At 43.8% G+C, this 24,948-nt stretch overlaps 2 pseudogenes across 1 annotated transcript; both read right to left on the reverse strand.

Moving 5' to 3' along the window:
• Nucleotides 1-1,128: 1,128 nt before the first annotated feature.
• LOC149382783 (phenylacetaldehyde reductase-like) lies at nt 1,129-3,000 on the reverse strand (annotated as a pseudogene). The gene is made up of 6 exons (XR_016301927.1): nt 2,764-3,000; nt 2,373-2,542; nt 2,081-2,272; nt 1,802-1,964; nt 1,525-1,710; nt 1,129-1,426 (listed from the first exon to the last, which is right to left on the reverse strand). The product of XR_016301927.1 is annotated as a phenylacetaldehyde reductase-like (transcript).
• An 826-nt stretch (nt 3,001-3,826) lies between these two features.
• Nucleotides 3,827-5,551, reverse strand: LOC149382784 (feruloyl CoA ortho-hydroxylase F6H1-3 pseudogene; annotated as a pseudogene).
• Between the last annotated feature and the right edge of the window lie 19,397 nt (nt 5,552-24,948).

The raw sequence follows: 24,948 nt of genomic DNA on the forward strand, positions 1-24,948 counted from the left end.
TAGTTTGAGCAATTTCTCTAAAAAAAATAAAAATTAGTAAAAAGTAGGAAAAAAATTGGGAAATTGTCAACATATACTATCAAATCCCTATCTTTTTCCAATTTCCCACTAAAATTATAATTTGGCCACAAATGCCACTAACTCAAATGTACAACTACCATTTTATCCTCCACTTAAATTTAAGAGTTGGTGTGGGTTGTAAGAAAAATTTAAGTGGATGGTAAAAAGGTAGTTGTACATTTGAGTTAGTGGTATTTGTGGCCAAATTATGATTTTAGTGAGAAATTGGAAAAAAATAGTGATTTTGTAGAAGATGTGGCAATTTTCCAAAAAAATTGGGTGGTTTGTGCCTGTATGACACTACATAGTTATATTTTACAAATAATTATTTAATTAAGCCACCAAAATAAAATAAAAAAATTAATGAGAATGTTTTTTTGTATATTTTAAGTAGATAGTCATTTGAGATCTTGTAAATTTGGTCATCTTTAGACGATTTACAAGGTATTTATGTCAATTTGATGTTGTAAATAAATTTTAATAGTCATTTACTAAAAAACTTACAAAAAGTTAGCTAGATGAAAAAATCTATTGTTTTTACGTGGCTATGTATCTAAACAATATTTTCATATATTTTTTTAATTTTTTAAGATTAAAATGACGAAAAATCATTTAAAATTTTAAAAATGAGCGATTTATTAAAGGGTGATGTTGCTAAATAGCCGATTTAAAGTTATAAATTTGTAAAATAAATAAGGTTTTGTCTTAATTTAGTGAAATAGCCAAAATGTGCAATAAGTTGGTTTCAAAAAAAATTTTGAAGTTAAGTTTAATTTTTTTGAAAGTGATATATTACTTATAATAATCGCTAAAATATTTAATCTTGACTGTCAAATAAATTTTGAAAACGTAAATTTTGGTAGTAGTTGACTATTTTGCTATCGATAAGTTTTAAATGACTATTTTATACAATTTTTACTTTATTAAATATTTGAAAACTTGGTTTGAAAAATAACAAGCGATGACAGGCTTGACAGCTCGGCAAAGCATCAGCGATAGGGGTAGGCTAAGAAATTTAAGGTGGGTCCCACATCAGCGCTGATGCGAGTAACGAAAATGTATAAACCACTGTTAAAGATAGACAAAAGAGTCGAAGAAAACGATAAGTTTGCAATTCATACAAAGAAAAAAGTACCGAAGTGTCTTAGGTATGGCTAGATTTATTCGGGAAATCCTTTATCACTTTGTCTGCTACAAACATAACTGGCTCAACAACGTAACTTAGACGCCAAGAAATCCTTTCTCTTTCAGGCTTTCAACGGTGTCCCTCAAAGTCATTTCAATTGGAGTGTAAGTGATTCCCAAGCTCTTTGCCTTCTCCGGCGACACTCTATACACCAAAGCAAGAGGTTTCTCGTCTTCACATCTGCAAAAATAAAATAAAAAAAAAAAGAAAAAAGTGTCGAAATTCCAAAAATCGAGTATCCATTTTCATCGACTTAAAAAAAAAAACACTTTACTTACTTTTGGGGAACACTCAAATCGGGATAAAGTTGTCGTAAAATTGTCACGATATCTGCATAATGATTGACGTGGCCGACCAAACAGTGTCTTCCATGGGCCGAAGGAATTTCAAATCCAAGAATATGTGCCAACGCAACGTCTCTTACGTCCACACGTAAGATAAATTTGGATACGCAATTTTCGTTCCTGCTCCAAAAAAAAACGGTAAATTAGAAAACATGTACATTGAAGCTGTATTGATCGGCTAATTACGAGTTGATGAAGTTTTTATGTTTACCATTTACAAGATTCAAGATCATCTCAACGGTGAAATTCAGAGTTGGTTGTAACAAAGGGCCGATTACGAAGCCAGGGTTCATAGTGATCAAGTCAATTCCATTTTCTTTCGCAAATTTCATGGCCGCCTCTTCGGCTAAGATCTTCGAAACAAAATACCAATTCTGTATGATCATAATAAGAAGAAAAAAAAGCGATTGATGAAATGCTTCTTTTTTTATATATATATATGAAGTAAGCAAATACCAAATCAAGTTATAACTTGGGTTCCAAGAAAGACCTTAATCTTCTCGCAGTAATCAAGATCGGAAAACCAAGTCTCGTCGACCATCGTTTCGGGGGACAATGGTCTTCCATTGATTGCAATCGTAGCCAGAGAAGACGTTAAGACCACTCTCTTTATCGATGGATTTTTCGCGACCGACTTGAGAACGTTAAGCGTTCCTTTCAGAGCCGGGCCTATCAGCTCTCCCTGAAATATTATCAGTAATGATTTCAAGCACACAAATAGAAGACAAAACAGAAATGGACATTGTGCAAATTAATGATAATGATCCTCTACCGAGCCAAACCTGCGGGTCGGTGACTGAGACCAGAACCGGAGAGGCGGTGTGAAAAACGCCTTGGCAGCCATGAATGAGAGAGTCAAAAGAGCCTTCTTCCAATAAGTCAGCTTTGAACAATTGAAGCCTCTCTTTAGCTCCTTCAAGTGACATCAAGTGTTGGGTTTTCTTCGGATCATCTGTTTTCAATTATTGTCCACGATTTCTATTAGATAAGACTACGATTCCAAGCAAAAGGTTGGGTCTTGATTTAGATTCATGGTATGAGTTTTTTTTTGGCCTAATCTAATGGGTTTTGCTTCACACGAAACAACCAAACAAAATAAAACCCAGAACCTAAAAATCAATATTCAGAGCCACAAATAAATTTTCTCGAATAATCACAAAGAAAAAAGATTACTTGGGTCACGAACAGAGGCTTTGACTGTGTAGCCACGTTGAAGCAAGAGCTTGACAATCCATGAAGCAATATAGCCTGAACCACCAGTCACACACACCACTTTCTCTCCTTCTTCACAGCTCATATTTTCTAGTTCTTAGTAATTTCTTCTTCAGAGTGTTTAACGGTGATACTCTCGTATAATTATTTATTTATTACAAGACAGAGGAGTACTTGGTACCCAACTTTTCGTAGAAAGTGAGACTTGACTATCAATCTCTCACGTACGCTATGTTAGACTAGTTTAATTCGTTTTCTCTTCTCTAGCCATTCCTCTTTTTTCTTCTTTGTCCAGTTCTATTTGAGTCTCAAATTTTAATTTCTTTTTTCTGAAGACATGGTCACAAATAATTAATTAATTAAGCCAACAAAATTAGAAGATTTTTTAATGACACAGTTTTTTGTATATTTTAAATAAATAGTCATTTGACATCTTGTAAATTTGATCAGTTTTAGACAATTTACAAGGTATTTATGTCAATTTAATGTTCTAAATAAATTTTTATGGTCATTTACTAAAAACTTACAAAAAGTTAGTTAAATGACAAAATTTATTGTTTTATGTGGCTATGTATCTAAACAATATTTTCATATAATTTTTTTTTTATTTTTGAAATTAAAATAACGGAAAATCATTTAAAATTTAAAAAATGAGCGATTTGTACAATAAGTTGGCTATTTTGTACTATTTTTTCTTTATTAAATGTTTGAAAACTTGGTTTGAAAAATAACAAGCGATGACAGGCTTGACAGCTCGGCAAAGCATCAGCGATAGGCTAGGCCAAGAAATTTAAGGTGGGTCCCACATCAGCGCTGATGCGAGTAACGAAAATATATAAACCACTGTTAAAGATAGACAATAGATCGAGTCAAAGAAAACGATAAGTTTGCAATTCATACAAAAAGAAAAAAGTGGGGGTATCACATCTCCGAAACAACACGTACGGAGCTTATAATTTATTATTCCAAACTTGTTATTTATCAAAAGCAGAAAATCGATGCGGTAAAAAAAAAAAAAAAATCTTCATGTAAATTTGGCAAAGTCAACGGTGCGTTTCCCATCATGAGCCTTCCTGAAGAAATGCTTGACATAATCCGAGTACAAAACCGGTTTGTACACAGCTTCTTCGCCGGAACGAGCGAGAACCTCCGGCAGAGGAAATATCACATCCGACGGTCTCGGATTCACGAAAATCGGGACCGAGATCCGATCGCTGACCGCGTTCGCGGCGACTCTGTGCTCGGCGCTTCTGTACCGTCCGTTGCTCATGATCTGCATGGCGTCGCCGACGTTGATCACCAGCGAGCCCTCGATGGGTGCCACGTGGATCCACGTGTCGGTGGTCTCGTCTCGGACTTGGAGTCCGCCGATGTGGTCTTGGAGGAGGACGGTGAGGGTTGACACGTCAGAGTGACGTCCGACTCCGACGGTGAGCTCTGGGTTGGGGCAGATTGGGTAGTAGTTGAGGTTGACCCTCGTTGACCCCATCAGAATGTCTTGGTCCATTTCGGTCACGTTTAGGCCTTTCATTAAGATGCTTAACAGCTTTTTTATCACCACTTCTGATTTCTTCATGTACTCAAGAACTTCATCCCTACCAAAAGTACATTATATTTGTAATATTATTAATTATACCAATAACTATAATATGCCATATGTGTTTTTATCAAAATATGTATTTCATACCATTATTTGAAACGTACGTGGAAACTGATTTTATTTAGGGCGAGGGTTAAGCATATAAAATTGTCTACTAAAATTAAAAATAGCTCAATTAAGCAACACCATAATATATATATATATATATATATATATATACACTATACTATATATCCGTATAGACATGAGTTAAATTATTTATTTTTATTAATATTTTAATAATCAAGTGATAATTTTAATGTAAGATAGTCATTTGACTATGTTATACATATAGTTTATTTCTGATTTTATTGCTAAGGATTTGTTTTTTTAATAACAATATACTGATAAATGATTGATATATACATTGTCATTAACACGCGGACCGGTAATATCTCACAATATTTCCGAAATGAAATTTATTAGATTGACAAATATTTGTGAACTGAGTATTGCGGAGAAGTGAACAACTATATTTGAAACATAATTAATCAAATAAACCACGCACAATTAATCCAAAAATGAAACATTCAAACTTGGCGATCTAATAATAATTTTATTAATAATCCCTAGAAAAAAATAATATTTATAACTCATATATATACGCTCCTATTGTTACCTGCAAGAGTGAGGCCAGAGAGTAGAGGCTTGGTGATCAGATTCATAGAAAAGGCTGAGATAGTCTTTCCACTCAAGCGCTTTCTCAGCCTCGGGCACGAAACTCGTTCCGTACCTCACGCTCTTCGACGCCGAGTTCTCTCTCGAGAATCGGTTCTTCTCTTCCGCAGAGGACCCGAAGAAGCGCCGCGTGGCCTCTTGAACCCCTTCGAGGACCTCCACAGGGACGCCGTGGCCCGTGATCTGAAAGAAGCCCCACTTCTGTGCAGCCTCGCATATCGAGTGTACGGTGTTCGGGTCTTCCCAGTCCGCCACGTGGATCGCCGGAATAATGTTGGTACTGTTGTTGTCGTCGATGATGCGCTCGTGGAGGGGCTGGATGTATTGCTCCGGGAGGCTTCTCAGGCCACTCTCCGACAGACCTTTCACTCCGAACCCTTTGTTTATCACGAACTCGTTCAGTTTCGATGGCTCGGCCAGTGTTGGAGCCATTATTTCTGAGGGTTTTTTTTTTTTTTTTTGGTGATATTTACGTTGGGTTTTAGTTTGTATATGAGCCATGCAGAGCTATAAGGTATTTATAAATATTACGTGGGAGAGAAGGGGTAGTTGTTGTTGTTTATGTTTATATATTATTCTAATGTTTTATTTTTTTTAACTCAATACTCTTCTCTCTCTCACACCAACTTACATGGAATTTCACATGCTAAAAGCTTTTCCTTTATTTTTATATTTATATTTATTTATATTGTACATGAATCTAGTTGACTAAATTCTCTTACCTACTCTCTAAGCTTTTTTCATGCTCTCTCTCTCTCTCATAAAATTTTCTATAACTTGATTGACTGATCAACACTCAGGCCCAGTTCTATAATATTTGAGGCCGAAAGCAAATTTAATTTTGAAGGCTTTTTTTTTCTTACAATTATATATCATGACTATTTAATATATTTCAACATTTTAGGCTTAAAATATAAAATTTGGACTTTATTTTATATACAATTTAGGCTTTTATTTAGAGGGCCTAAAGCATTTACTTGACCTCTCTAGGGTTCAAGCAGACCCTGTCAAAACTATGCAATATAATCAACCTCCCAAGTAAGTGGATTTCCAAATTAACTTCCTATATAATAAGTCACCCATTTTCACTCTCTCCTTCCCAAACTACCTACTACCTACTATTTAACTTATATATGCAGTGCTATAAGCTAACATAACAAAATTCTATAGAATATATTTAATGCATGAATATAATTTTATTAATAGTTCTTCATGTTTGAGAATGGCAACAGGTACGGACAAGGCCGGATACAACTATACACGTAGCCGCTATAATTTTTTACCCGTTATCCGGACTCATTTGTTCGGATTTTGAAGCGGGCCGAGTAACGGGGATTCCCGCGGGGTAAGTGGATCCGTACCCATTATGCGTCACTTTCAATTAATTTGCATTTTCCTCAAACTTTTCACACCTTCTAGGGGACGAAGTCCAAAATATAACACTATTATGCACCTTTTGAATTCCTTCAATGAATTTCTCGAGTCCATCTCTTACGATAAGATTCAAAACATGAGATGCATCTATCTCATATGTAACAATTTTTCGCTCAAAAGAAGTGTACATCTATCAAGTAAGCTTTTTACCTTGCTAACATATTGTCGTTTGTGCTAAAATTATGCAGAGTGAACATGGATAAGTTGCGATCAATATTCCAATCCATCAATGTCTCCAAAATTTTATCACAAAGAACTTCAGCAGTATTTGGAGCAGGCACGTAGATGAACCTATATTATCATATACGAAACCATTAGAATGAGTAACAAATAATATTAAAATTTTAAATAATACTGAGCAGTTAACATTGATACCTTAACATGCAATTTCGTAAAATCCAATCCTTGTCTACAAAATGTGTTGTGACAACCATATAATTCTTTTGTGATTGTTATAAGTCAATATACCAGATGTTTTAGCAATTATTCCCTTATTTTTTCAATAAATTTATCATTTTGCTCTTCTCAAACTTGTAAATCTTCAAAATGTCACTTCTTACTGTGTTTCTCAACACCATCTTAAACAATAGTTGAAGCCCACCGCAAAACTTTCGAAATGCAACATACTCAACAATCGAGAAAGGATACTTGTGCATGATGACAATAGTTGCGAGATCTCTTCTTGAAACTTCTGGGTCAAATGCATGTAGAGCAAGTGCAGATTTTTCATCTGCTGTCTTGACATTGTTTAATGACATTCGTGATATTGATGCAGTAGTCCAGCGAGGACACTTTTGCCAATAAATATAGATTCATCTACTCATTCTAATTTCAAATTGGCATCACCCATTTACCTGAAAAGAACGAGTATTACCAGACCCGTTAACATTGGGTAATGGGCCAAAACGCATGTTGTAGGTCAAATTGTCATCCCTATATGTTATACATCAAAGTCAATGTTTGAGGTTGAATATGTGTTAACCAATATAACTATAATAACAATTAGTAACAAAAATATATATTTATTAAGGTAAAGATCACTTAAGGACAAATCTGATGATTATTAGGAAAACAAATAAGTTGGTAATTTATCTAGATTTTTAAAATATGTAACAATTTAGAATAATAGTTAATGTTTTCAAAGCTAATATTAAAAAATAGATTATTGGTGTTTAGCCATGCTTTTATAAATGGGCCCATTAGTTCAGTCCACTTCATATGAACGGGCCGAGGCCCAAAGAAGATCCTGTGAGGGGAGTTTGAGCGCCAAAGTTAATTGCTAAGCGCCAAAGAAATCGAGACAAGGAAAGTATAAGGTCAAAGAACGGAGAGAGAGAATATTCGCATGACTGATTTGGGAAACAGAAACCAAATTAGGATGGGGATTTTTGTACTACTAGAATCTCAACAGAGAGAATTCTAGAACAAAGAAGGAATTGAGAGATGAAAGAGTATTCTCATTAACCATTTCAGTTATCGATTACAAGCTATATATTCCATTCTCTTCTTGTAACTAACTTCTAACTAATTGCGCCACATGGAAATACATGATTTGTTGACTAGCATGATAAGTTAGGCTGACTATAGCTTAGTTGCTCCTCTTCCTTGTGCTGCACGGTTGTACCTTCATTCACATGTCATCGCTTATACTCTATTAGTCCCCTTCAATTTGAGCGCGATTAGGTCTTTTACTCTTAGTTTGTCCCGCTAAGAGAGGAACTGATTGCTGGAGATGGGTTTGGTGAAGACATCTGCGACTTAAGTGGAAACTGGTATGTGACGCACTTCAATCTCATTGCGAATGACTTTCTCACGCACAAAGCAGCGACTAGTCTGATTTGGCACTTTCAAAGCCAAGTGAACAAAGAGCTGCATGTAGAGTGTCAAACCACGATCTAGGTGCCTGCTTGATGCCGTATATAGCTTTATGTAGATGACACACTTTGGTCTCAGTACCAGTGACTTCAAAACCTTGAGGCTGCAACATATATACCTCTTTAGTGAGCTCTCTATTGAGGAATGCGTTATTGACATCAAGCTGAGCAATCTTCCACCCCTGTGATAAGGCTAAGGTATTGATAACTCTGATAGTGGTTGGCTTAATGACTGGGCTGAATGTCTCAGAGAAGTCAAAGCCTGGAGTTTGGTGAAAGCCCTTTGCTATAAGTCTGGCTTTGAGCTTGTTGAGACTGTCATCAGCATTTTCCTTCACTCTGACATTCTGTCTGCCGGAAGCTCCATTAGAGATCAGGCTTTGTTGTTGATTAGAGCTCCATATTCTGCTTGCATAGCTTTTGACCAACCATGGTCTGATAGAGCATCTGGAAGTGAATCCGGTTCTTGCATGGTTACAAGATAGGCTTTCAGTTTGCGAACACCAACTTTAGACCGAGTACACATGGGGTGTGCATTTGTTAGAGTGTTTGTGGGTTGTGAAGGTATGGGTTGAGCACTAGATGGTTGTGATTGTGAGGTGGAAGATGCTACTTGAGTGTTTTGGTTGGGATTTTCAGCTTGTATGATTTGATTTGACTGAGGTTGAGGTGATGGTTGTTGGATTTGTTGAGTGTACGTTGAGAGTAACACTGGTGTGAGACTTAGGGTAGGTTGTGATTTATGGTTTACTGGTATAGATTTTGGAATGATAGAAGGTGTGTTGTGGACTTTAATTTAACTAACCTTTTAGGGGAAAATGGATTTGTAAGGGAATGTTTGTTCATCAGACATGACATTCCTTCATATGATGATTTTGCCATCTGAGTCAAGACACTTGTAACCCTTGTGGTTTATGCTATAGCTAAGAAGGATACACATTTTTGAGCAGAAGTCAAGCTTGTACATGTTGAAAGGTCTTATGTTGGAGAAGTATGCACAACCAAAACTGTGTAGAGGGGAGTAATCTGGTGAGGCTTTGTACATACTTGTATTGGACATTTCTCATGAAGAACACGTGTTGGCAGCCTGTTTATGAGACACACACTTGTTCTGAACGCCTCATCCCAGAGATCAATCGGCATAGCTGCTCTTGCAAGTAGTCTGAGTCCAGTTTCTACAATGTGGCGATGCTTACGCTCAGCAAGCCCATTATGTTGGTGTGCGTTAGGGCATAAGAGGCGATGATCAATACCCTGCTTAGTTAGGTAAGAGGTGAATGCTATGAATTCTCCACCCCAATCAGTTTACAATGCCTTGATTTTGTTCCCAGTTTGCAGCTTTACTTTGGCTTTGAAGTTCAGGAAGGTTGGGAAAGCTTCTGGCTTTACACGGAGCAAGTAATCCAAGTGAACCTGGAGTAATGATCAATAAAGTGAATGTAGTAGCGATATCCATTTAGAAATTCTGTTGGTGCAGGACCTCACAAATCTGAGTGGATCAGCTCAAGGGGTATGTTTTAGGTTGTAATAGAACTTGGATATTGAAGATTGTGTATTTTTCCTTGACAACATGCTTCACAAAACAAAGACTCATCTTTATTGATCTTCTGAGTAAGTTTGTTATAGCTAGACAGTACAGATTTTACAACTGAGACAGCAGGATGACCAAGTCTATCATGCCACATAGAAAGTGTGTTAGACTCAGTAGTGTCTCGCTACAAATCTGTAGAGGCTTTTGAGGTAGTTAACTCAGGTTGAGCACAATAGGCTGATATAGACGGCGACTAACCTTGAAGAGGTTTGACTCCATCAGTAGGTAGTTTATAGAGTCCATTCTTGAGCTTTCCTTCAATCATGGAATTAATTGATAATTCGATGGAACCATTTGATGTCGCATGTGCCGTTCTTCTTGTCCATTGCCGGATTCTACGTCTGACATGCTCTACTGAAGAGGAATCAGTTTCTCGCACACTGCGTCTTGACCCCTATCCAATTTTTGGGCCAATTCCCCGAAAAGGGACTCGCAGGTGAGCCGAGTGTAAGCTTGTTAGCTGTTGAAGTAATCAAAGTTATACGCTCTAGTAACAAGCCTGTAGAGTAGGGATCTGTCTTATTTATCATCGACCGAGCATAGAATTCTTTAATGAGTTATACGCTTTCTATGATCTGATAGATGCCTAGTGGCTCGATCCTTAACCTAGCACACATTTAGATGAAATCAAATAATACAGAGTTGTCATTCTTGAAACGAGAGACACTGAGTAAGTTCTTTCTGATCATTGGAACATGTAGAATGTTGTCTAATCTTAGCATCTTATTAGACTCTAATGATTGTAAACACGAATGAACAGTAAAGGAAATAGGGAGTGCAGGTTCCATTACCCACTATCACTTTGTCTGATCTTATGTAGGTTGTGTGATTGCCAAGATTAGACATATCCGGAGTGATGTGCGCGGTGGCACCGAAATCACGATATCACGTAGGATCATAGACCATTTTAGCTGTGGCATGAGCTAGATATTTTTTATACATTTGAGCCTGAGATGCAGTAGTAATGGCATCACCTGGTGTTGTTGAAGGTTGGACTTGGCCAAAGTACACTTGTGGTGCATTTCCTCGACCAACACCAATTTGAGCACCAGGTGTCTGTGAGAAAACCTGCGAAGGTCCTCCAAAACTCTGATCAAAGCGATGCCAACACTCTGGTGCAAGATGACCTGTACATCCATATAGTTGGCATTGAGGGCGATTGTTGGAGTTCCAGCCACGGCCATGACCACGACCATTGTGTACACCACGAGCTTGACCTTTGTTGCTGTTGAAGAAGGCCAGTGAAGAGCTGTTTGAGCGAGCTTTACTCTGAGCATTGTCAATGAAAGCTAGGTTCACCATTTGTTGAGTTGCCGAGTCGAGATCTTTGTTCTGCTTTGCGATTCTCCGTTCTTGACTGAGTAATAGAGCCTCAACTTCAACTACATTGTAGATGTCTTTCTTTGTCTCAATAGACATGACAAAGGAATTGTAATCAGGCCCTAAGCCTTCAAAGATCGCATCGATATGAGCATCATCTTTGATTTCTTCGCCAATTGAGGCAAGAAGATCAATTGTGGTTTTGATCTTAAGGAGATAGTCATTCATTGACTTCGATCATTTCTTTGTTGCAGATAGATCTCCACGGAGGTGCTTGATTACACGTTTTCATCGTGATGGTGAAGTACTGTTCCAATTTAGACCAGACTTTGTGCGATTCATTGCAGCCAATTATTCTTGTGAGAAGATTTTCAGACATAGAAGATAGAAAACATGATAGCAGCAATTGATCTTGCTGTTCATGTTCCCGGAGCGGGATTTACCACTTCATTTCTTCAATCTGATTCTGAAGAGGCTTCGAAGAGCTCTTGATAAATCGAAGGATTTTGTGAGCTTTAATGGTGGCGAGAACCTGATGACTCCATAGCATGAAATTTTCTTGAGTGAGCTTGATTGAGAGTGATTGCGAGAATGCAGTTGGTCTTGATCTGGTTAATGAAGATCCGATCGTTACCGACTAGGAGTTTTCCATTGCCGGTGATGAAATCGCTAATACCATATTATAATCTCAAGAGATAGAATTCTAGAACAAAGAATGAATTGAGATATGAAAGAATATTCTCATTAACCATTTGAGTTATCTATTACAAACTATATATTCTACACTCTTCTTGTAACTAACTTTTAACTGTGTCACATGACAATTCATGATTTGTTGACTAGCATGTTAAGTTAGGCTGACTATAGCATATGTTGTCACAGTTTTTCGGACAACGATTTAGGAGTCGCAGACGGTCAGACCCAAGGCCGGACCAAGTGGTCTCGTCTCGACTCGAGCGTGTCGGACTTGGTATCCCAAGTCGTCCCTTAGCTGTCGGTGGTATCTGTCTCGTCCAGGCACCTGAAAAGCAAGCAAGAAAGGTGTGAACTACAAAGGGAAAACAGGGGGGTTGCCCCTGTTTACCTCTCCGACGCTCAACATTAGTAGGATTGAGGTGGTTTGTAGAGGGTTTAGTGTTTAGGGGTCGAGACTTGAGAGAAACGAGCGAGGTACGAGTTTGGCAGCGTTTCAGTACTCAAATTTCGGATTACCTGGACTAGGGGAGAGACCCCTATATTTATAGGCGACCAAGGAGCGTCATGAACAACCCCTTGGCCGAGGGCTGCCTCTGACTCGGCCATGGACGGTTCTGACCCGGCCATGGACGGCTCTGACCCGTCCATGGAGGCCACGGACGGCTCTGACTCGGCCATGGACGGCTTTGACTCGGCCATGGAGGCATGGCCGGCTCTGACTCGGCCGTGGAGGCCATGGCCGGCTCTGACTCGGCCATGGACGGCTCTGACTCGGCTGTGGAGGCCATGGCCGGCTCTGACTCGGCCATGGACGGCTCTGACTCGGCCCTGGAGGCCATGGCCGGCTCTGACCCAGCCATGGATGGCTCTGACTCGGCCATGGAGCCTACGGCCGGCTCTGAGGTGGCCGTGCGCCGGGAAAGACTCGGGGAAGCCGCCATATGTTGTCGTTGCCGTACTGGGCCGGAATGAACCGGTAACATTAGCACCCCGAGTTTATTATCGAGTGTAACTCGTGTGATAAACTCGAAGCCTCTGCCGTTATTGGCCCACCGGAGTAGCCCATCGCCAAGAGGTATGTTCAAACGCCCTTTAATATTATTATTTTCTTTTTTATCGGTCACCCTCGTCTTGTTATTCGCGCTCATGGACCCCATTGACCGCCCATCAGGGTGTGGGACCATTGAAGACGACTTGTTTCACTTGCTTGGGGATCAACACGTGGACTTGGAAACTTTTTGGACTCAATTCTCATCTCTCCCAAGCGTTACTAACGTGCCTCACTCATCGGGCACGAGCAGCGTCGTTACAATGGCCGGGGAAGATCTTGCCTTGGTCGAAGCGTGGTTGACCGGCGATGGAGAGGGCGCTCGTGCCGGAGACGGCCAGCGCCGGCAGGTGGACGTCGGAGACAGCGCGCGCGCCGGAGGAGGCGGCTGGGCTCATAGCGTCACAGGCGGCACATGAGATGTCGAGAAAGACCCACCCAGGCCGAGGGACAGCGCCCTGGCGCCCGGGCGGAGCGATCGGCCCCGGGAAAGCCGCGCACGGCAAAACCAGCGCCGGGAGGGGAGCGCCGGCCGGCGTCGGTGTCTTCTGGGTCGGTCCCGACGCGGGGAAGGTCACCGGGTAGCCTGGAGACCGCGCCCAGGGGGAGAGCCCCTCGAGCCCAGCCGCGTCGGTGAAGACGAGCGCCACCGGGGAGTCGCCGGCGCCGGGGGACGTCACCCATGGAGGAGCCGACGCCGGGCAGGGGGCGGCCCGGCCTGGCGGCGCCGGGCAGGAGGTGGCGGCTTGGCTGGCCCTTGGGGAAACCCTAGGCCCGAATGGGCCGGGCTTGTGTGGCGAAAACCCAGCCGGCCGGGAATTGGGCCGGGGTGTTGGGTTAGGCGCGCGGGAAGAGGGCTCGGCCGGGCAGAGGCTGGACTGGGCCAATGGGCCGCGCGCGCGCGAGGGAAACCCAACCAGCCGGGAGTCGGGCCAGACCGCCGGGCCGGGCGCACACGGGGCGAGCGTTGAGGCGCCCGGGCAGGGCCCACGGGCCGAAGGTCTGGCTAGCCGAGAGCCGGGCCGGACCGGCGGGCCAGATGCGTGCGCTGGATGCACCGGGTCGCTCGCGCTGGGCCCGCGCATGGAGGAGTCGCCCAACCAAGAGACATGTTGGGTCCTTGGGCTGCACGCGCACGCCGGAGGGAGCACGGCCGGCCGGGAGCCGAGCCGGCCCGACGGAGGCGGACCAACCGGACGGTAATCGGGCGCGCTCTCGGGCGACCACGCCGGGGCCGAGGGGAACCAGCCAGCTTGTGAGGGCAGCCATGACGGGGCCCCGCCCTGTCCAAGCGTGGCTCCTGACGCCGACCGTTCGAGCGATTCACCCAACCATCACGACGTACCTGCCGCGCCACTTTCCTCAACCGTGCGGGGGGAAACGGGGGCCTCGGCCTTCCCGATTGGAGAGTCGGCCATACGAGGCGAGCTCGATTGCTCGGGCGTCGACATCCCGAGTTCACTCTCGATTATCAGCTTCATGAGTCTGAGAAGGCGTTACAGCATCCCAGAGTCCGTGTCGATCCTGAGACCACTACCCGATGATCTTCCAACTCGCCCGCGAAAGGGGTACGCCGCGGTCCACGAGGCGAGTCTCCGTGGAGGACTAAGACTGCCTTTCCAGCCGGTTATCCAAGAGTTGTTGGTTCGATTAGGGGTACATGCCTCGCAGATGTCCCCATCCTTCTATCGGGTGGTTGCGGCGTGCCACATGATGTTTTATCGAGCGAAGAAAAGGGCCGTCATTGCCGACGATATTCAGGACCTCATGATGGTGCGATGGGTGCCCGGGAAGCCGGACTTCTACCTGGCGTCGCATCGCAAGCGCCTCGCCATTCTTACCAAGGTGAACTCGAAGCACAGATACCCCTGGGTGTGGGTGTCCGAATCGGCTTTCGGGGTCGCGCCTCTCGTCTTCAGTCCTGTGGCCGACTTCCCACCCGTGGGTGACATCGAAGGATCCGAGCTCGACGCGGTGATTAGAGCGGTCCCAGAATCGAGGCGGCAAGGAACGCTCTTCGTGTCCCCAGACCTAATGGCGAGGACCGGGTGGTTCGTGCCTAGCGACGATGTTCCTTCGTGCCCTGGCCTCGACGCGGGGGCTACGGAGGATCCCGAGTCCGAGGCGGGGGGTTAGTCAGCTCCTTCCCCCGACGTGGGGGGTACTGGCCGCGCATATACTTTCGCGTTATCGCGCTATCGTTGTTTTCCATTATTTATGCTTATCGTTATGTTTTAACTGACAGACTCTCTTTTCTTCTCTATAGGTACCATGGCTCGACGTCATCGACCGCGCACACAAATGCCGAGAGTAACGCCCATCGACGATGCTACGATCATGGTTCGTCCTTCAGCCGAGGCCCGTCGCGGGGGGTCACCATCGCGGGCGAGGAATGAGGCGGTCTCCTCCAACAAGCGACCATCGTCGTCGGCTTCCCTCGAGTCACCGTCCGGCCACAAACGCGCTCATACATCGACGGTGTCAGACAGCTTGGACTCTATGCTCCTAGCGGGGGCTCGCACCGCCCAAGAGTTTGAGGCGCTCGAGGGGGAGCTGGAGCGAGCTCGCGGGGAATCGGCCGCCGAGAAAGCACTTCATGAGAAGGCGGAGCAAGCGGCTGACACCTTTCTGGGGGAAACGAAGAAACTCCAGGCGGCACTCTCGAGCCGGGATGCGGAGCTGAGCATCGTCCATGCTCGACTATCGGCGAGCGAGATCGCTCGGGTCAAGGTCGAGAGGGAGAGGGACACCTTACGGACAGAGATGCAGACCCTCGTCGAGGAGAAGGAAGATGCCGTGCAATCCAAGACGGACTTGGAGGACGACTGGGACTTGGCGTTGGAGGCGGCTCGTTACGAAGCGGCAAGGCGAGTCCGAGATGCGACCGCGAAGGAGAACGCGTCTCGTGGGACCACGTTTTCCTTCTTTAACGCCATGTTCCCTCCTTTTGATGACGAGCCGCCGGAGGACGACCTGCATCCACAAATCCCCGCCGAGGCTGCACAGTCGACGACCCGCCAGCCTGACGGAGAAGCCGTTGGCGGGTTTGGTGCTCCTGGCCCCGAGGAAGATGAAGAGCAAATTGACTTCGGCTCGGAGTAGTCAACCTCTCCTTGGTTTTTCGCGCACTTGTTTAGCGCTTACGTAGTGTTTACTTTCGGATTTTCGTTTGTTTGACATGTATCGCATTCTCGCGTTTTTCTTGTTGGGTTGATTGTGCAACATTGTCCTGTTTTGATTGAGGCTTTTTGATTCGCTACGCGTCTTATTTTCTCGATTTGCTGTGCTTAGTGTAATCGATTTGCGTGATTTGAACAATGCGTGTCTCACGAACCCGGTTTACTATGTCTAGCGTAACCGGTTTGCACGGCTTACTGCCGCATTTGGCGGCGAAGTTTCCCGCGGGCGCTGGCTAGACCAGTTTCATCCGGCGGGTGCGATTCTCGGCCATCCCTTCGTGACTCGCTGCCTATCGGCGTGTGTGAGCCGGGTGGTCGTCGCGCTCATCCTCCGGCGAGTACGCTACCTATCGGCGTGCGTATCGGGACGAGCTTGCAGTTCCCAGTGAGCGTGGTACTTGTTGGTACGCGTGTCACGTTTTGGGTTTTGACTGCCGAGATCGACGATCCGGTGCGCGGACGTGATCCGTCGACGCCTTACTGCCTATCGGTGTGCAAGGCGCAACGTTGCGCGAGAGTGTCGCAGCGAAAGACGTGCGAGGTTGGAGGTCCGGTGCGTGGATCCAACTTGTCGACGTTTCGCTATCTCTCAGCGCGGGGTCGGAGGTCCGGTGCGCGGATCCGATTTGTGGACGTTTCGCTACCTCTCGGTGCGTGAAAGGTGGAGCGTGAAAAATGGAGTAAATGAGCTTGTTACCCTCATTCTATCCTCCTTAGCCCCCCGAGTTTCTTGGGTGCTCGTAGAGGAGACTAGAAATTATAACACAATGTTTTGAAGCGAAATGTAATTCATTATAATGTTGAAATGGTTAAAAAATTACATCCCAGGCCGTTGGCCGAACTCGAAATTTAAAATTGTCTTTGCTAAAATTGAAAACATCATGAAAACAACAAAACGTAAAGTGGACGAATGAACATCTATTGGTAGTATTGCCGAAGATGCTCTGCGTTCCACGGGTGCGTGAACACGAGTCCCTCCAGGTTCTCGAGCTCGTATGTGCCGTTGTGGATGGCTCGGCGCACACGGTACGGGCCTTCCCAGGTGGGGCCTAGAAATCCCGCACCTTGCACCTTGGTGTTTTGGAACACCCTTCGAAGGACGAAGCTCCCGTCGGCGAACTTCCGCAGCTTGATCTTGGAATTGTAGTACTTCTCGACCTTCCTCTTTTGTGCAGCAAGCCGGGTGAGTGCGTCCCCTCTCTTCTCGTCTATGAGGTCTAACTCGAGCCTGATTGCATCGTCGTTGGTGGCTTCTTCGTACTCCTCGATGTGCAAGGTCGGTAGCTTGGTCTCGACGGGTACCACGGCCTCGACGCCGAACGCGAGAGCGAAAGGGGTTTCGCCGGTCGCGTTTCGAGCGGTGGTGCGGTATGCCCATAAGACCATAGGGAGCTCGTCGGCCCAAGCCCCATTTCTTTCCTCCAGCTTCTTCTTCAAGTTCTCTTTGATTGTCTTGTTAACCGCTTCGACCTGACCATTGGCTTGAGGATGGCGGGGGGAGGAGAAAGTTTTGCTAATGCCTAGTTGTTCGCACATTTCTCGGAGGCGCGCATTGTCGAATTGTTTCTCGTTGTCAGTTACAATTGACGTGGGGATCCCGAAGCGGCAGACGATGCTTTTCCAAATGAAGCTTGTCGTGTTCGCCTCGGTGATCTTCGCTAGCGGCTCAGCCTCTACCCACTTTGTGAAGTAATCGATGGCCACGATCGCGTGCTTGTATTGCCTCGGGGCCGTAGGTAGCTCACCGATGAGGTCGATTCCCCACTTCGCGAAGGGTCGCGGCACAATGATTGGACACAATGGGGCCGGTGCTTGACGCGGGATGTGGGCGAACCTTTGGCACTTATCACATTTTTTGGCCCACTCGTAGGAGTCCTTTTTCAAGGTCGGCCAAAAATATCCAAGTCTTAGCAGCTTTAATGCCAAAGATTGTCCGGCGGCGTGGTTTCCGCACACCCCCTCGTGCACCTTGTGGATCGCCTTCCTCGCCTCGACTTCGGTCAGGCAGTGGAGAAGGGGCATAGAGTAGCCTCTCTTGAACAAGTTGTCCTCCCTCATTGTGTACTTCGGCGCCAAGCTTCTCAGCTTTCTGGCCTCTTCTTTGTCTTCGGGGACGACTCCTCGCTTAAGGAATTCCACGAGCGGAGTCATCCATGAGGGAGGCGGAGTCTCGTCAACTACCCCTACGTTGCCTCTCGAGACGTAGGGTTGGGTCAATACTTCGATCGGGACGCTGCCTTCGCCCTCCTCGTCTATCCTAGACGCGAGGCGAGCCAGGGCGTCAGCATCAATGTTCGCCTCTCGAGGAACTTGGACGATCTCGAACCACGACAGGGCCTCTAGATTCTTTTGGGTCTTGGACAAGTATGCGACCATGTTTGGCTCTTTTGCGGCGTAGTTGTTGGAATTGATCTAGGGTTTAAGAAAAAGATTAAACGCTTCGGGAAGCGGCGGAATTTTAAAAAATTTATTTACAAGTAAAAACAGTTTTTACTAACCTAGACAAAGAGCAAGTACATGTAATTAAAAACTAATATGAGCTAGAAGTTTACTAACCTTTCTTGAAGCTTGAACTTTGAAGAAGCTTTTGGAAAGTTCGTAACGCTCGTCTCCCCTCGCAGCACGTCTCTCTTTCTTTCCTCGGCACCTCGAGCAACCACGAAAGTTTCTATCACTAAATCACTCGAAATAAAGGAATTAGTGAGTGGGCACTTTTAAACACTACGACTTAAGAACAAGTCTTGAAGTCGCAGAGCTAAACACTAGGTCGAGTGAGGACCTAGGTGCCAAAACAAGAATAATCGAAAATAAACTAGAGAGAGAGAGAGGAATTTCGGCCACAAGTTCTAGAGAGAGAGTCTCTCAAATCTCTTAAACTTGGATGAATGAATTGTGAGGAAATGAGGCTCTTATTTATAGGAGAGGTCTCACCTTCAATAAGGTAGTTTCCTCTTCTATAGAATATCACATATTCATGAGCCAATTTCCTCTTTTTCCCTTTGAGACACTCAGCCAACACAAGGCTTCTAGAAGCCTTGATTTGTTTCCAATTTTGTTCATGGCTTGCCTTTTCTCTCAACATGGCCGATTCCCTTATGCATGCATATGCAAATTTGTTTCCTCTTTTTCTTTTGGCAAGTATCTAAATACATTTATGCACAAAATAAACTCTCTTTCCTTAGGTATGTTGGGCGCCCAACATGTCTCTAGAATGAGCTTCTAGAAGCTTCTTCATTTATTCATGAGAACATGAAAAAGGCCCATTAAGAATTTTCAATAAAACTCTTATGAAATGAAATTAATTCACGAGGCCCAATGATCAAGTCATGGCCGAGTGACATTAAGTCATCAAATGAACTTGTCAAAATTTATTGACATTCATTTCATCCTTTGCCTCAAAAGACAAAAATACCCTTTTAACTATTTTCGTTCTTGTTTTGACTTAGCTTCCAGTTTAACTATTCCTATCGATGTGATTCGTGACAGTGACCTCATGGACCCAAATGAACAAAGCTTGAGCTAAACACTTGGACTCAAAAGTTCACAAACCTTTTCCAAGTTTAGCTTAATGCCAACTGACTCCACTAAAGAGCTGACACTGAAAATCTCTCGGTTCAAATGAATTTATTTTCTACTCAAGAATTCGACCTAATTATAATGAGCGGATCCACTGAATATTATCTATGCTACCCTTCATGAATGTCATCAGCTAGTCGGGATTTACTAAATTACCAGTTTACCCTTCTAGCTGTTATTTCCTCAACTCCTTTGTCGCTTGTGAATAAGTTAGAAACAATGTATTGACGAGGAGCTAACAAGTCACATTGTTTCATCCAAAAGAGTCAGGACTCAATTTGGACACTGGCCAGTTCATTTATTCACATTCCAAGGAACAAAGCATGAGGTGACATACATTGCATTTCAGCAATCTTGTACATGAATTCCATATCTATGAGAACTTCACAAAGTTACTCATGACATACTCACAACTTAGTACTTCACCAATAGGCCCTGTTCGGAATCACATAGTGAGTCCGAACTCTGACTTTCTCAAATGAGAATACTAAGGTGTGAAATGGCATGTCTCATTTCAGGATTAAGGTAAGCATGATGCAATTCATACATAGTGACTCCGAGACATAAGAGGTTAAATGGTTTGTTCTTATCTTGTCTCTAGAAGTGCACTGGTCAATTCAGTACCTTCGGAAGATACCTAGAAGAACTATAGAGTCTCCAACTCTCAATGCCTCATAACCAGACATCATAGATTCTTCTAACAATCGTACTGAGGTCAATAGTCCTTTGACCCTAAGATTGCGAATATATCGTTTTAAGCAAACTACGAAGAGTTCGTTCATGCAAATCTACATTTGTCTCTTCGTAAGTTGTTAAGTTTGTTTATGGACTAAAAGACTAAGGTTTTATCATAAAGCTTCAAACAAAGAAAGAATGAATGAACGTTTCAACTTTATTAATGAATGAATAGGCAATTACAAGCAAGAGTCTTCATGAGACTTTATTACATCAAATGTACAAAATAAAGATTACAACTCTTCTTGTGGGCACCATTGACAAAAAACTCCCACTTGACTCAAAGAAGATGTGTGTAGTCTTTCATGCCTAATCCCTCACGATGTTGGTCGAAGACCTTGTTCGCTAGGGCCTTGGTGAATGGATCTGCTAGGTTGTCCACCGTTGAGATCTTCTTCACTTCCACGTCTCCGCGCTGCACGATCTCTCGAATCAAATGGTATTTCCTCTCAATATGCTTAGAGCGCTTATGGCTTCTAGGTTCCTTTGAGTTAGCGACAGCCCCACTATTATCACAATAAAGGGTCATGGGCTCGTCGACGTTTGGAACAACTTCCAAATACTTAAGGAATTTTCTAAGCCATACAGCCTCTTTGGATGCTTCACAAGCAGCCACATATTCTGCTTCCATTGTGGAGTCAGCAATGCAAGATTGCTTAATACTTCTCCACACAACAGCTCTACCATTAAGGATGAACACAGATCCCGAAGTGGATTTCCTGGAATCCTTATCCGCTTGAAAATCGGAGTCAGTATATCCCGTCATAGTCAGGTCAGTACCTGAGTATGTAAGCATCAAGTTCCTAGTTCTTCGAAGATACTTAAGAACATGCTTAACAGCAATCCAGTGCTCGGGTCCAGGGTTGGATTGGAAACGGCTAACTACGCCAACGGTGAAACAGATGTCAGGTCTAGTGCAAAGCATAGCATACATGAGGCTTCCTACGGCAGAGGCGTAAGGAATTTTCCTCATGTCTTCAATCTCTTGTGCAGTCTTGGGAGACTGGTCCTTAGAGAGTGAAACTCCATGCCTAAAGGGTGTTTGGCCCTTCTTGGAGTCTTGCATCGAGAAGCGATCCATCACCTTATCAATATAAGATACTTGAGAGAGCGACAGGGTCCGGTTTTTCCTATCTCGAAAGATTTGGATCCCCAGAATATACGCGGCTTCTCCTAGATCCTTCATATCGAATTGCTTTGCCAGCCAGACCTTAACCTCAGATAACTTACCCACGTCATTACCAATGAGTAGTATATCATCGACATATAGTACCAGAAACACAACTTTGCCTTCGTGTATTAACTTGTAAACACAAGGCTCATCTATTGACTGTTCAAAGCCAAAGCTCTTTACAGTTTCATCGAATCTAATATTCCATGACCTAGATGCTTGCTTTAGTCCATAAATGGATTTAAGCAACTCACAAACCTTGGTCTCTTGACCTTTATCCACGAAACCGTCTGGTTGAGCCATGTAAATGCGCTCGTCAAGATTGCCATTCAGAAAGGCTGTCTTGACATCCATTTGCCAGATCTCATAGTCGAGAGCTGCAGCTATGGATAGGAGTATGCGGATGGATTTAAGCATCGCGACTGGCGAGAAGGTTTCTTCATAGTCAATCCTTTCTTGTTGGGTATAACCCTTCGCCACAAGTCGTGCTTTGAACGTCTCAACGTTCCCATCAGGACCCCTTTTCTTCTTGTATATCCACTTACACCCTACAGGTTTAATCCCTTCAGGAAGGTCTACAAGTTTCCAGACATTGTTGACATACATCGAGTGCATTTCAACTTTCATGGCGTCAAGCCAAAGGTTTGATTCAGAACAAGCCATCGCTTGGCTATAGGAAACAGGGTCATCCATGTCGGAGACGGCTACAAGAGAGTCTCCATAAGACATGTACCTGTCAGGCTTTTGAGTAGCCCTCCCACTACGTCTAAGTACTACTTGACGAGATTCTGATGAGTTAGGTTGTGTTTCAGTTGGGGTAAGAACAGTTCTTACAGATGAGGTAGAAGCTTCCTCACCCAACTTTTCTTCAAGCACAATTTTGCTTCTAGGTTTTGCATCTTTCATAAAGTCCTCCTCGAGGAAACGAGCATTCGTGCTAATGAAAGTCTTATCGTCCTCGGGACTATAGAAAGTAAAACCTTTGGTTTCCTTTGGATATCCCACAAACAGGCACAATTCTGACCTACTAGCCAACTTGCTAGTCTTTTGCCTCAGCACGTGTGCAGGGCAACCCCAAATTCGGATGCGGCCAAGATTCACTTTACGGCCAGTCCATCGTTCATAAGGAGTACCAGGAACCGTTTTGGACGGAACTTGGTTCAGAATATAGGCGGCTGTTTCAAGGGCATATCCCCAAAAAGAAAGCGGGAGTGATGAGTAACTCATCATTGATCTAACCATCTCCATAAGAGTTCGGTTTCTTCTCTCTGACACTCCGTTTTGTTGAGGTGTGCCATGTGCGGTAAGCTGAGAAGCGATACCTTCTTCTTTAAGAAAGTCATCGAACTCTCTAGACATATACTCACCACCTCGATCAGATCGAAGGGTTTTGATCACTTTGCCAGTTTGCTTTTCCACTAAAGCCCTAAAGACCTTAAATACGTTAAAGGTCTCGGATTTGTGTTTGAGCAAATAGACAAACCCATATCGTGAGTAATCATCGGTGAAGGTAACGAAGTATTCGTATCCTCCACGTGCCTGTTGGTTGAGCGGACCACATACATCAGAATGTACTAGTTCCAGCAACTCAGTGGCTCTTCGACCCTTATCAGAGAAAGGTCGCTTAGTCATTTTTCCTTCTATGCAGGATTCACAAGTAGGTAGTGAACCTATTGCAGAGTCTTGGAGTGGACCATCCCTCACAAGTCTCTTAATCCTATCTAGACTGATATGACCAAGTCTTAAGTGCCAGAGGTATGTTGATTTTGTTAGATCGGAGGATTCAGAAAGTTTGATCCTCTTTGGCTCCCTAATTAGATCGTTATCTATTTCGGTGTCTAAAAGAGAAGGTTGAGTGGGATAGATGTAAAAAAGACCATTCTTCATACATGCATCAGTGACAAAAGAATTAGAAAAAGAAATGTGAATTCCATTCTTTATAAACTTTAAACAATAATTTTGCTCGAAAAGTTGAGCAACAGATATTAGGTTTTTCCCAAAGGAAGGAACATAATAAACATTATTCAAATTTAAAGTTCGATCTTCAAAAGATAGCGTCACAGATTCCACAGCCTTCGCAGACACCACGCTCCCATCACCCCATTTGAAGCAGAAGTCGCCATCCTCTAAGCTTTTGCTTTTCCTAAAACCAGTCAAGGAGCAGCAAATATGGTTAGTAGCAGCGGAGTCAATAATCCACGATGATACATTATCAACTACTAAACAAGCTTCAGTAACAAGTACAATACCTTTTACTTTGGTTTTGAGGTAGGCAGGACAGTTCCTACGCCAGTGACCAGGCTCATTGCAGTGGTGGCACTTGTCTTTAGACTTGTCCACACCTTCAGAACCTTTGGCGCCTTCTTCTTCGTTTGAACCTTAGGTTGGTTCTTCTTCTTGGCATTGCGAGGTCTCTTCTTAGATCCAGAGGTGGAGACAGTAGCATGTACTTCTCCTTGAGCCCTCTTTTTCTTAGTGAGTGCCTCAGCGGTTTGAAGTTCCTTTATGAGCTCGGTAACAGTGTACTCCAGCTTGTTCATGGAATAATTCAACTTGAAGGTATCAAAGGTTTCAGGGAGAGTTTCCAAGATCATATCTATTTTAGTCTCCCCATCAATCTCAGATCCAAGGATCTCCATCTCGTTGAGATAGCTAATGATCAGCATCATATGATCTCTAACGGGAGTTCCAGCCTTCATACGACAATTCATGAATTGTCGGACCGCTTGTTGCCTAGCTTGACGTCCTTGCCCTCCAAACATCTCATGGAGATTGTAGAGCATATTGGTGGCAGTTTCGTAATCACGATGTTGTTGTTGCAACACATTGTTCATCGATGCCAAAATATAGCATCTCGCAATCTCATCGGATCGAAGCCAGGCCGCCAGGGCGTCTTTCTCCTCTTGCGTCGAATCATCATTCGTTTGAGGACAGGGGGTGGTGAGAACCCATTTGTGCTTGTCGACAGTAAGGACTATGTCGAGGTTACGTTTCCAGTCGACGTAATTGTCGCCTTCGAGTTTATTCGAGGAAAGAATGGTTGAGAGAGGGTTGAGAGACATATTGCCTATAAAAGTTGAAACAAGTTTATGATTAGTCTTTGGTTTAGGATTTAAGTTTTATTAAGACTTTTATAAAATCCAAAGGTGTTATAAACCAAACGATAATTTACTCCCTCAAGAGAAGGCCGCAAAAAATCTCCTTT

Source organism: Urtica dioica, chromosome 10, assembly GCF_054948205.1.
Source record: "Urtica dioica subsp. dioica isolate 48M chromosome 10, U.dioica_male_clone48M_v1_H2, whole genome shotgun sequence".
NCBI classification, from domain to species: Eukaryota; Viridiplantae; Streptophyta; class Magnoliopsida; order Rosales; family Urticaceae; genus Urtica; species Urtica dioica.